Here is an 8,904-nt window from a genome sequence, read left to right as displayed (position 1 = left end):
TTTTGTCAGCAGTGTGGCTCTCAGCAAGTCTTTTGGGACGAAAATGGTAGCCACTTGCCTTGCTCCACATTGATATTTTAACTGCCATTTAACTAATTTTCTGCTTAGGTCAACAGGGATATAATGATATTTTTTGAGAAGAGGTCAACAAATTAACTGGAGTGAATATTCTCGTAACTTTGACTTACTGGCTTTCAATCCCAATTATCATGGGAAATGGACACTTGGTGTCTTATGAGATTACAATTCAGAAGAATTAGGGATTCTACTTAAAGATAGTTAGTTATACTTAGTAATCTTAAATACGTCTGGAAGTGAATCCCATGGTGATAAACCTGACCGCCCAGAGAATTTACTTTATGGTAATTTATCAGAAAGAATACTTATATGTAGCACATGTAATGGAAGAAAAAACAGAAATAATCATCAAGAAGAGTTCATAGACTTTACAAAAGAACTACTGCAGATCTTGCTAGCTGCCGTGGGAAGTATGAAAACAGAGACATCTTAACACTGTTCTCAACTCCGCTTTCAGTGTTTCTTTCTTGACTGTCCCTTGTCCTCGCCGCTTTTCATTTTAAATCCAAGTGTTAGTTTCGATTACTCCGTCGCTTTATTGTCGTCCATTAATTCATGTCCCAAGCTTGCTACAACGATGGTCAGTAGAACGATTCTTGTAGTCGAAGCTATTAAACAAAAGAGAAATTGAAGAGGGTGGAAAATTGCATGGCAACCCGTAACGTATTTGGAAGCTGTAAAGACGAGTTCTAGGTATTAAAAAGGTGGGTGGAGGGATTGGTTGCCATGGTTCCCTATAGCCAAGGTGTCCTTCGTCAAAAGAATGCATGTCCATGCCCTCTTGGGGATTCTACGAGATGGTTATGACCGCGATGTGAGTCCGAAAACAGAGGTTCATGAAGTGGCCTTAGCTCTCTGCCAATCTGCCTGTCTTCTGAGAGATTTTCAATGATTTCCATAAGATATGGCAGGAACTGAGACAAAACTGGTTCTGTTTCGTGTCATGCCAGCGTTACTTAAAAATAATAACAAAGATGATTGGTGTTAGTTTGAAATTTTCTTTGGCATGTCTTTTAATACCTGGTGATTCCGTAATATCAATTATTAGCAATACTATATAGCACAGAGATTTTGTTATCAATGTAAAGTAACACCTGAAAATAATTCAAGAAAATACATAATTAAATATAAACATTTACCAAATCTCGCGAAAAATATTCTCTTAACAGGAAAATTGTTTATTTCACTAGATACTACTGTATAGGAAAAAAAACAGACCTCTTGGTTGAGCGTCAGGTATTATAGCCAGTAGACTATATTAGACTAATTGTAACTACAATCCAAATCCATTCTCATGAAGTCAGTTATTTCACGTGGCATGATCGCTTTTAAAAAACCCTTCCCACGAGGAAGTTTTTACCGAGGCATCTTATTAACCACAAGGGAATGACTATAATTTAGTTTCTTGCATTTCATAATCAAGTCCCAGACTTCATTAGGAGATAGATTCATGCCTTTTAGCGTGAAGTCCCTTACTTGATCAAATGAATCCATGACGGAAAACATCCAGCACATGCCAGGAATGAATTCCTAATCTCTTGGTTGACAGCTTGGTACCTAAGCCAGTAGGCCACATGGAGCTATCTAGAACATTAATTCATTACTATCATGATGTCCCCTCCTTCCTCAGACATCAATATATTTGAAAACAATGTTCCCATGCCGGGAATCGAACCCGGACCTCCTGGGTGAGAGCCAGGTATCCTAGCCACTAGACCACATGGGAGTGTAACATTCTTGAACTCAAGTCGTTTATAAACAGTTCCCTTTATACATTAGAATCTATTATCTTGGAATATAATTCCCCAATGATGGGAATCAGTCCAGGATGTCCTGAGTTAAAGCTAGGAATTCTAGCCTTAAAAACCACAAGTGACTGTTTGAAATACTCAGTTTATGCCATTGATAACCAGGTCCTTTACTTTAGTAGGTATCACTATTTTGGATAAAGACCTTTCATTGCTGGTGATGGTAATCTCTCTCTGCTGGAACTGTACCTATACCTTTTGGGTGAAAGCCAAGTATCCTAACCACTAGACCACAAGGGACTCTCTCGGCAATTAATTCACGCTGGCTATGATGAGACCCCTTACATCATTAGCTATTCTGCACATGCCAGGAATTTACAGCTGAGCACTTGGATGAAAGCTAGCCATCCTAGCCATTAGACCACGTGGAACTTTCAATAACACGAATTCATGCCTATGATTATTGCTATGCCACTCATTTTTATGTCACCATCTTTGAAAACAATGTTCCCATGCCGGGAATCGAACCCGGACCTCCTGGGTGAAAGCCAGGTATCCTAGCCACTAGACCACATGGGACTGACTAAGTACTAAATTCTTGACATTTATTACATTACAAAGTTCCCGCCTTCATTAATTATAAAAATCCAAGGAAATAACCTTCCTGTGCCAGGAACCGGAACAAAATCTTCCTTAGGGAAAGCCAAATATCGCAGCCATCAAACTCCGTGGGACTGGTCATAAAATGAGACCACGACTTTTATTATCTAGTTCCTATCTCTATTAGATCTAACTATGTTAGAAAACAAATTGTAGTATCAGGTACATCACCTCTACAGATATATTTATAGGTCTTAGAGAATAATTTTCCTGTAGTGGAAATCTAACTCTCACCCACTGGGTGAAAGCCAGATACCATATCAGCATAAAGCGTTTCACAAGGAAATAATCCACCTGAAAAATTCAATTCAGGGCAACTTTCCTCCCATGCTGTGAGTCATACCTATGCGTCTAGGGTAACACACACTAGCCCAAGTCTAACCTGGAAAAAAAATCTGCTTCTTCCTATTATTAGCAATCAAACGTAAAATTCCTGAATGAAAGCCAGAAATTATAAACACAACCACCTGGGTCTGAATAGGTGCAGCAATCATTCCTGTTTTCATATCGTGTCAGAAAAGAGCCCAGATCTCTTAAGTGAAAGCCAAGGATTCTAATCAGTAGGGACTGATCAGATCATGGATTCAGATCTCAAGTCAGAATGCTCCTCATTTCATTAGATATTAAGCATTCAAAACAAATATTCCTATGCCGGGAATCGAACCCGGACCTCCTGGGTGAAAGCCAGGTATCCTAGCCACTAGACCACATAGGATTATATCACTTTGTAATTTATGTCATTTCTAAACAAGTCATTAGCATCATTAGGTATAAAAATCTCAAAAAATAATTTTTCCATTCAAGTACATGCCTATGTATCTAGGGTAAGAGACATTAGTAAAGCCCTTCATCTTGAAAAAATCCTTCTTCCTACAAATGGGTGCGGAAAATCAAACCTAAAATTCATAAGTGAAAAACATGTTCCTATGCCAGAAATCTTTAGCCACAAAACCACTCGGGACAGAATGGGTGCAGGAATCTTTCTTGAAAAAATCTACAATCATTCCTTATTTGAAGCCAAAATCTTTTGACAAAACCCAGAATTCTCAGGTGAATGCAAACGATTCAACAATTCTCTAGTGCATATTCTTTCTACTTCATTAGATATTAACATGTCAGAAAACATGATCCTATGCCGGGAATCGAACCCGGACCTCCTGGGTGAAAGCCAGGTATCCTAGCCACTAGACCACATAGGATCATATCACTTTGTAATTTATGTCATTTCTAAACAAGTCATTAGCATCATTAGGTATAAAAATCTCAAAAAATAGTTCCCATTCAAGTACATGCCTATGTATCTAGGGTAAGAGACATTAGTAAAGCCCTTCATCTTGAAAAAATCCTTCTTCCTACAAATAGAAATCAAACCTAAAATTCATAAGTGAAGCCAGAAATCTTTAGCCACAAAACCACTTGGGACAGAATGGGTGCAGGAATCTTTCCTACAATCATTCCTTATTTGACAAAGAGCCCAGATCTCTCGGGTGAATGCAAACGATTCAACAATTCTCTAGTGCATATTCTTTCTACTTCATTAGATATTAACATCTCAGAAAACATATTCCTATGCCGGAATCAACCCGGACCTCCTGGGTGAAAGCCAGGTATCTAACACTAGACCACATAGGATTATATCACTTTGTAATTTATGTCATGTCTAAACAAGTCATTAGCATCATTAGGTATAAAAATCTCAGAAAATAATTTTCCTATTTCCAGGAGTCATGCCTATGCGTCCAGGGTAACATACATTAGCTTAGGCCTTCATCTTGAAAAAAATTTGCATCTTACTGCTGATAGGTCTCAGGCACAAAATTCCTGCATGTAAGCCAAAACTTGAAAGCCACAAGATCAACTAGGACTAATTAGGTGCAGGAATCACTCCTGCTACCATTACATATCTGCCAAAGTACCCAGATCCCTTGGGTAAAAGCCAAGGATCTCTAAATGCTTGAGATTGAACATAAACACAAACCTCTAATGGGCATGCTTTTTTATTTCATTAGATACTTTATTATTTCATTAGATATTCATCTCTCAGAAAACATATTCCTATGCCGGGAATCGAACCCGGACCTCCTGGGTGAAAGCCAGGTATCCTAGCCACTAGACCACATAGGAATAAATCACTTAGTAATTTATGTCATTTATAAACAAATCATTTCCTTCCCTATGTATAAAAATCTCTTGAAAATTATTTTCCCATTCCAGAGTCATGCGTATGTGTCCAGGGTAACACACATCAGCCCAGTCCTTCATCTTGAACAAAAAATCGCTTCTTACTGCTAATAGATCTCAAACAAGATTCTTGAGTGGAAGCCAAAAGTTATAGGCCACAAAACCAACTGGGACTGATTAGGTGCAGGAATTATTCCTGCTACCACTACATATCTGACAAAGTACCCAGATCCCTTGGGTGAAAGCCAAGGATTTTTAGCCACTAAAGATGACTGGATCATAAACACAAACCTCTAGTGAGCAAGGTTTTTTTATTTTATTAGATATTCGTCTCCCAGAAAACATATTCCAATGGCGAAAATCGAGCTCGGACCTCCTGGGTGAAAGACAGGTATCCTAGCCACTAGACCACATAAAACTAAGCTATCAAAACATTCATGTCATTTATAAACAAATCCCTTGCTTCTTTAGGTATAAAAATCTCAGAAAATAGTTGTCCCATTCCAGGAGTTATGCTTGTGTCCAGGGTAACATATATTAGTCCAGACCTTCATCTTGAACCAAAAATCGCTTCTCAATGCTGCTGGATTCCAAACACAAAATTCCCGTGAGAAAGTAAAAAATCTTTAGCTACAAGATAGACCAGGGCTGCTTAGGTGCAGGAATTATTCCTGCTACCATTACATATCTGCCAAAGTACCTAGATCCCTTGAATGAAAGCCAAGGATTTTTAACCACTAGAGACTGATTAGATCATAAATACAAACCTCTTGTAAGTATGCTTTTTACTTCATTAAATAAATATTACTCTCTCAAAAAGCGCATTCTTATGCTGGGGATCAAACGAATGGAACCCAGACCCCCTGGGTGAGAGCCAGGTATCCACTACACTACATAGGACTGATTAGTTTAATAATTTATAGCATTTATAAACAAATCCCTTGCTTCATTAGGTATAAAAATCTCAGAAAATAATTTTCCCATTCCAGGAATCATTCCTGTGTGTCTAGGTAACAACTAGAAATCAAAATTTGTGAGTGAAATCCAGAAATCATTGGCCACAAAACCACCAGTGACCGAATGGGTGCAATCATTCCATGTCTGTCAAAGAACTCAGATTTCTTGGGTGAAAGCCAACAATTCCATCCATGAATACAAATCTCTAGCACACATGCTTTCTACTTCATTAGATATTAATCTCTCAGAAAACACATTCTAGCCATGTCGGGAATCGAACCCGGACCTCATGGGTGAAAGCCAGGTATCCTAGCCACTAGGCCACATAGGACTGAATCCATTTGCAATTTATGTCATTTATAAACACATCCTTTGCTTCTTTAGATCTAGAAGTCTCAGAAAATAATTTTTGCATTCCTGAAGTCATGCCTATGCGTCCAGCGTAACATACAGTAGCAGCCAAGGCCTTCATCTGGAAAAAAAATCTTCCGACAAATACATATCAAACCTAACGTAAAATCCAGAAATTATTGGCTGCAAAACCACCCGGGACTGAACGGGTGCAGAAATCATTCCTGCAATCATTCAGTGTCTGTCAAAGAACCCAAATCTCTTGAGTGTAAGCCAACGATTCCAACTATGGCTACATATCTCTAGAGCATATGCTTTCTACTTCATTAGATATTAATCTCGCAGAAAATATGTTCCTATGCCGGGAATCGAACCAGGACCTCCTGGGTGAAAGCCAGGTATCCTAGCCACTAGACCACATAGGACTGATTCCACATGTAATTTTTGGCATGTATAAAGAAATCCCTTGCTTCGTCAGGTATAAAAATCTCAGAAAATAATTTTCCCATTCCATGAGTCATGCCTACATGCATTAGCCAAGGCCTTCATCTTGAACAAAAATTCGCTTCTTACTGCTGATAGATCTCAAACATAAGATTCCTAAGTGAAAACCAAAAATTATAAACCACAATATCAACCAGAGCTGATTAGGTGCGTGAACCATTCCTGCTACCATTGCATATCTGCCAAAGTATCCAGATCCCTTGGGTGAAAGCCAAGGGATTTTTAACCACTAGAGACAGCGCATGCTTTTTGTCTCGTTAGATATTAATCTCTCAGAAAACATATTCCTATGCCGGGAGTAGAACCTGGACCTCCTGAGTGAAAGCCAGGTATCCTAGCCACTGCACCTCACAGGACTGATTTGTCTAAGAAGTCACGTCTTTTATAAAGAAATCCTTTGCTTCTTTAGGTATAAAAATCTTAGAAAATAATTTCACCATTCCAGGAGTCATGCCTATGCATCCAGGGTAACATGCATTAGCAAAGGCCTTCATCTGAAGAAAAAAATTGCTTCTTCCTACAGCTAAAAATTAAACTTCAAATTCTTTTCACTCCAGAAATCAGTGGCCACAAAACCATCCGGAACTCAACAGGTGCAGGAATGATTCCTGCAGTCATTCCATGTCTGTCAAAGAACCCAGGTCTCTTGGGTGAAAGCCAACGATTCCAACCACCAGGGACTGATTATACCATGAATACAAATCTTTAGCACGTATGCTTTTTACTTCAGTAGATAGTAATCTCTCAGAAAACATGTTCCTATGCCGGGAATCGAACCCGGACCTCCTGGGTGAAAGCCAGGTATCCTAGCCACTAGACCACATAGGATTACATATTGCTAGATCTCATATCTATTATCTACTCTCATTTTCATTAGATATCAGTATTCTGAACTAAATTTCTTCTGATACTGATAGCATCATTACAAGCGTGCAACATCATTTTGTTTCATTGTAATTATCTTACAAGCAAAGCAAATAATTCAGAGTATATTATATTTCACCTATAGTTTTAGTTATATATATATATATCCTAAAAATAAACTACACTAATCCATAAAGGTGTATGTATGTCCTTGCGCACAAACATGCATTGCGCAATGGTTTGCAATTTGCATGCATTTCTACGCCATTAATTTGTGCTTTGCAATGAAACGATAAATAATGAGGTATGCCAATTTATTTCCAGTTTGGAGATAAAAACTAATGTGTTGGTCAACAACAAGGCTAATTTACTAATTATACAAGTAACTGTAAATGTAAAATAATCTACATGGCAGAGTACATTCTTTCTCACCTTCACAGTAATTCCCAACTGTTCGTGATAGCCCTCTAATGAAAGTTATTTTTCAAGCTAAATTATTATTCTGTACGTGTCTTCTGCAGAAATGTCCCCCATTCTCTCTCTCTCTCTCTCTCTCTCTCTCTCTCTCTCTCTCTCTCTCTCTGTCCCCATTCTCTCTCTCTCTCTCTCTCTCTCTCTCTCTCTCTTTTTCTAATGGTTGTTGTTACTCAGCGTCCAGCAAGATCCGTACCCTGTGTACCACCTTTGGGGTGAAAATATATTTTGCTTTTATCGCATTTAATCATAAAAATTGATCTCATTTATTTGGATTGTCATTCTTCGCTATTAAAAAATCAAATTCAATATATATTACCCACAGCATGAGAAATTATGTCTCTCTTTATGAAGACATGTTTTCTTAAAGCACTGAAATGAACGACATACACGCTGAATATTTCTCAAATAATTTAAGAATTTTGAACCATGCTTGCCGTTTTATGACTTCATTAGCAGGTTCGAAACCTATAAAATAAGTCCCAAAGCGGAATCAAAGGATACGAGTGTACTCAAGATGAGTTTCCCTGTTCTCAGGAGTTCTATTAAAAAAGGTGCAGCGTCTAGAGATGATGAAACATGCCATGAGTAACTTATGAAAGATTTTTACATTGCCCTTACTTATCTGCAAAAACGCACCGTGCTTGAATGTGGTGAAATTGAACAGTTACACTTCATTCGCTGGATAATCGCATAATTCATCATGGTTTTTGATACATTCTGTTTGAATATAACCTAAAATAACTTCACATAACGTTAACCTTACATAAACATGTAGATAGTTTATCAATTTAAATTATTTACCAAGCATTTTTATACTTCATAAAAGCAGTGAAACCGGTGAAGTTTACCCCACCTCCCATAAAATCGCATATAAAAAACGGTGTTTCGAAAGAGGTCTCATAAGTAAGGCTTCTACCCATGACTATAGGGAAAAATTTATGACCAGATATGCTCCATATTGTTTATGCATTTTATATTAGGGAATTGTAAGGACTGAATATGATTGGAAAAAATATGGCAGTATCAAATGGATTTATTGGCAAAAGCAATAACTGCTTTGAGATTATATAATTACGATCTTATT

General features: G+C 37.9%; 7 non-coding genes across 7 annotated transcripts; all 7 read right to left on the bottom strand.

Moving 5' to 3' along the window:
* Positions 1-1,732: 1,732 nt before the first annotated feature.
* On the bottom strand, positions 1,733-1,804 carry TRNAE-CUC (transfer RNA glutamic acid (anticodon CUC)). The gene has a single exon. It is a non-coding gene; the product is annotated as a tRNA-Glu (tRNA).
* Positions 1,805-2,333: 529 nt separating this feature from the next.
* Positions 2,334-2,405, bottom strand: TRNAE-UUC (transfer RNA glutamic acid (anticodon UUC)). Its single transcript has one exon. It is a non-coding gene; the product is annotated as a tRNA-Glu (tRNA).
* A 724-nt stretch (positions 2,406-3,129) lies between these two features.
* On the bottom strand, positions 3,130-3,201 carry TRNAE-UUC (transfer RNA glutamic acid (anticodon UUC)). Its single transcript has one exon. It is a non-coding gene; the product is annotated as a tRNA-Glu (tRNA).
* A 412-nt stretch (positions 3,202-3,613) lies between these two features.
* TRNAE-UUC (transfer RNA glutamic acid (anticodon UUC)) lies at positions 3,614-3,685 on the bottom strand. Its single transcript has one exon. It is a non-coding gene; the product is annotated as a tRNA-Glu (tRNA).
* An 853-nt stretch (positions 3,686-4,538) lies between these two features.
* On the bottom strand, positions 4,539-4,610 carry TRNAE-UUC (transfer RNA glutamic acid (anticodon UUC)). The gene has a single exon. It is a non-coding gene; the product is annotated as a tRNA-Glu (tRNA).
* A 1,718-nt stretch (positions 4,611-6,328) lies between these two features.
* Positions 6,329-6,400, bottom strand: TRNAE-UUC (transfer RNA glutamic acid (anticodon UUC)). Its single transcript has one exon. It is a non-coding gene; the product is annotated as a tRNA-Glu (tRNA).
* An 835-nt stretch (positions 6,401-7,235) lies between these two features.
* On the bottom strand, positions 7,236-7,307 carry TRNAE-UUC (transfer RNA glutamic acid (anticodon UUC)). The gene has a single exon. It is a non-coding gene; the product is annotated as a tRNA-Glu (tRNA).
* Positions 7,308-8,904: the final 1,597 nt, after the last annotated feature.

Source organism: Macrobrachium rosenbergii, chromosome 41 (assembly GCF_040412425.1).
Source record: "Macrobrachium rosenbergii isolate ZJJX-2024 chromosome 41, ASM4041242v1, whole genome shotgun sequence".
Classification (NCBI taxonomy): domain Eukaryota; kingdom Metazoa; phylum Arthropoda; class Malacostraca; order Decapoda; family Palaemonidae; genus Macrobrachium; species Macrobrachium rosenbergii.
This window is presented reverse-complemented; position numbering and strand designations above follow the sequence as displayed.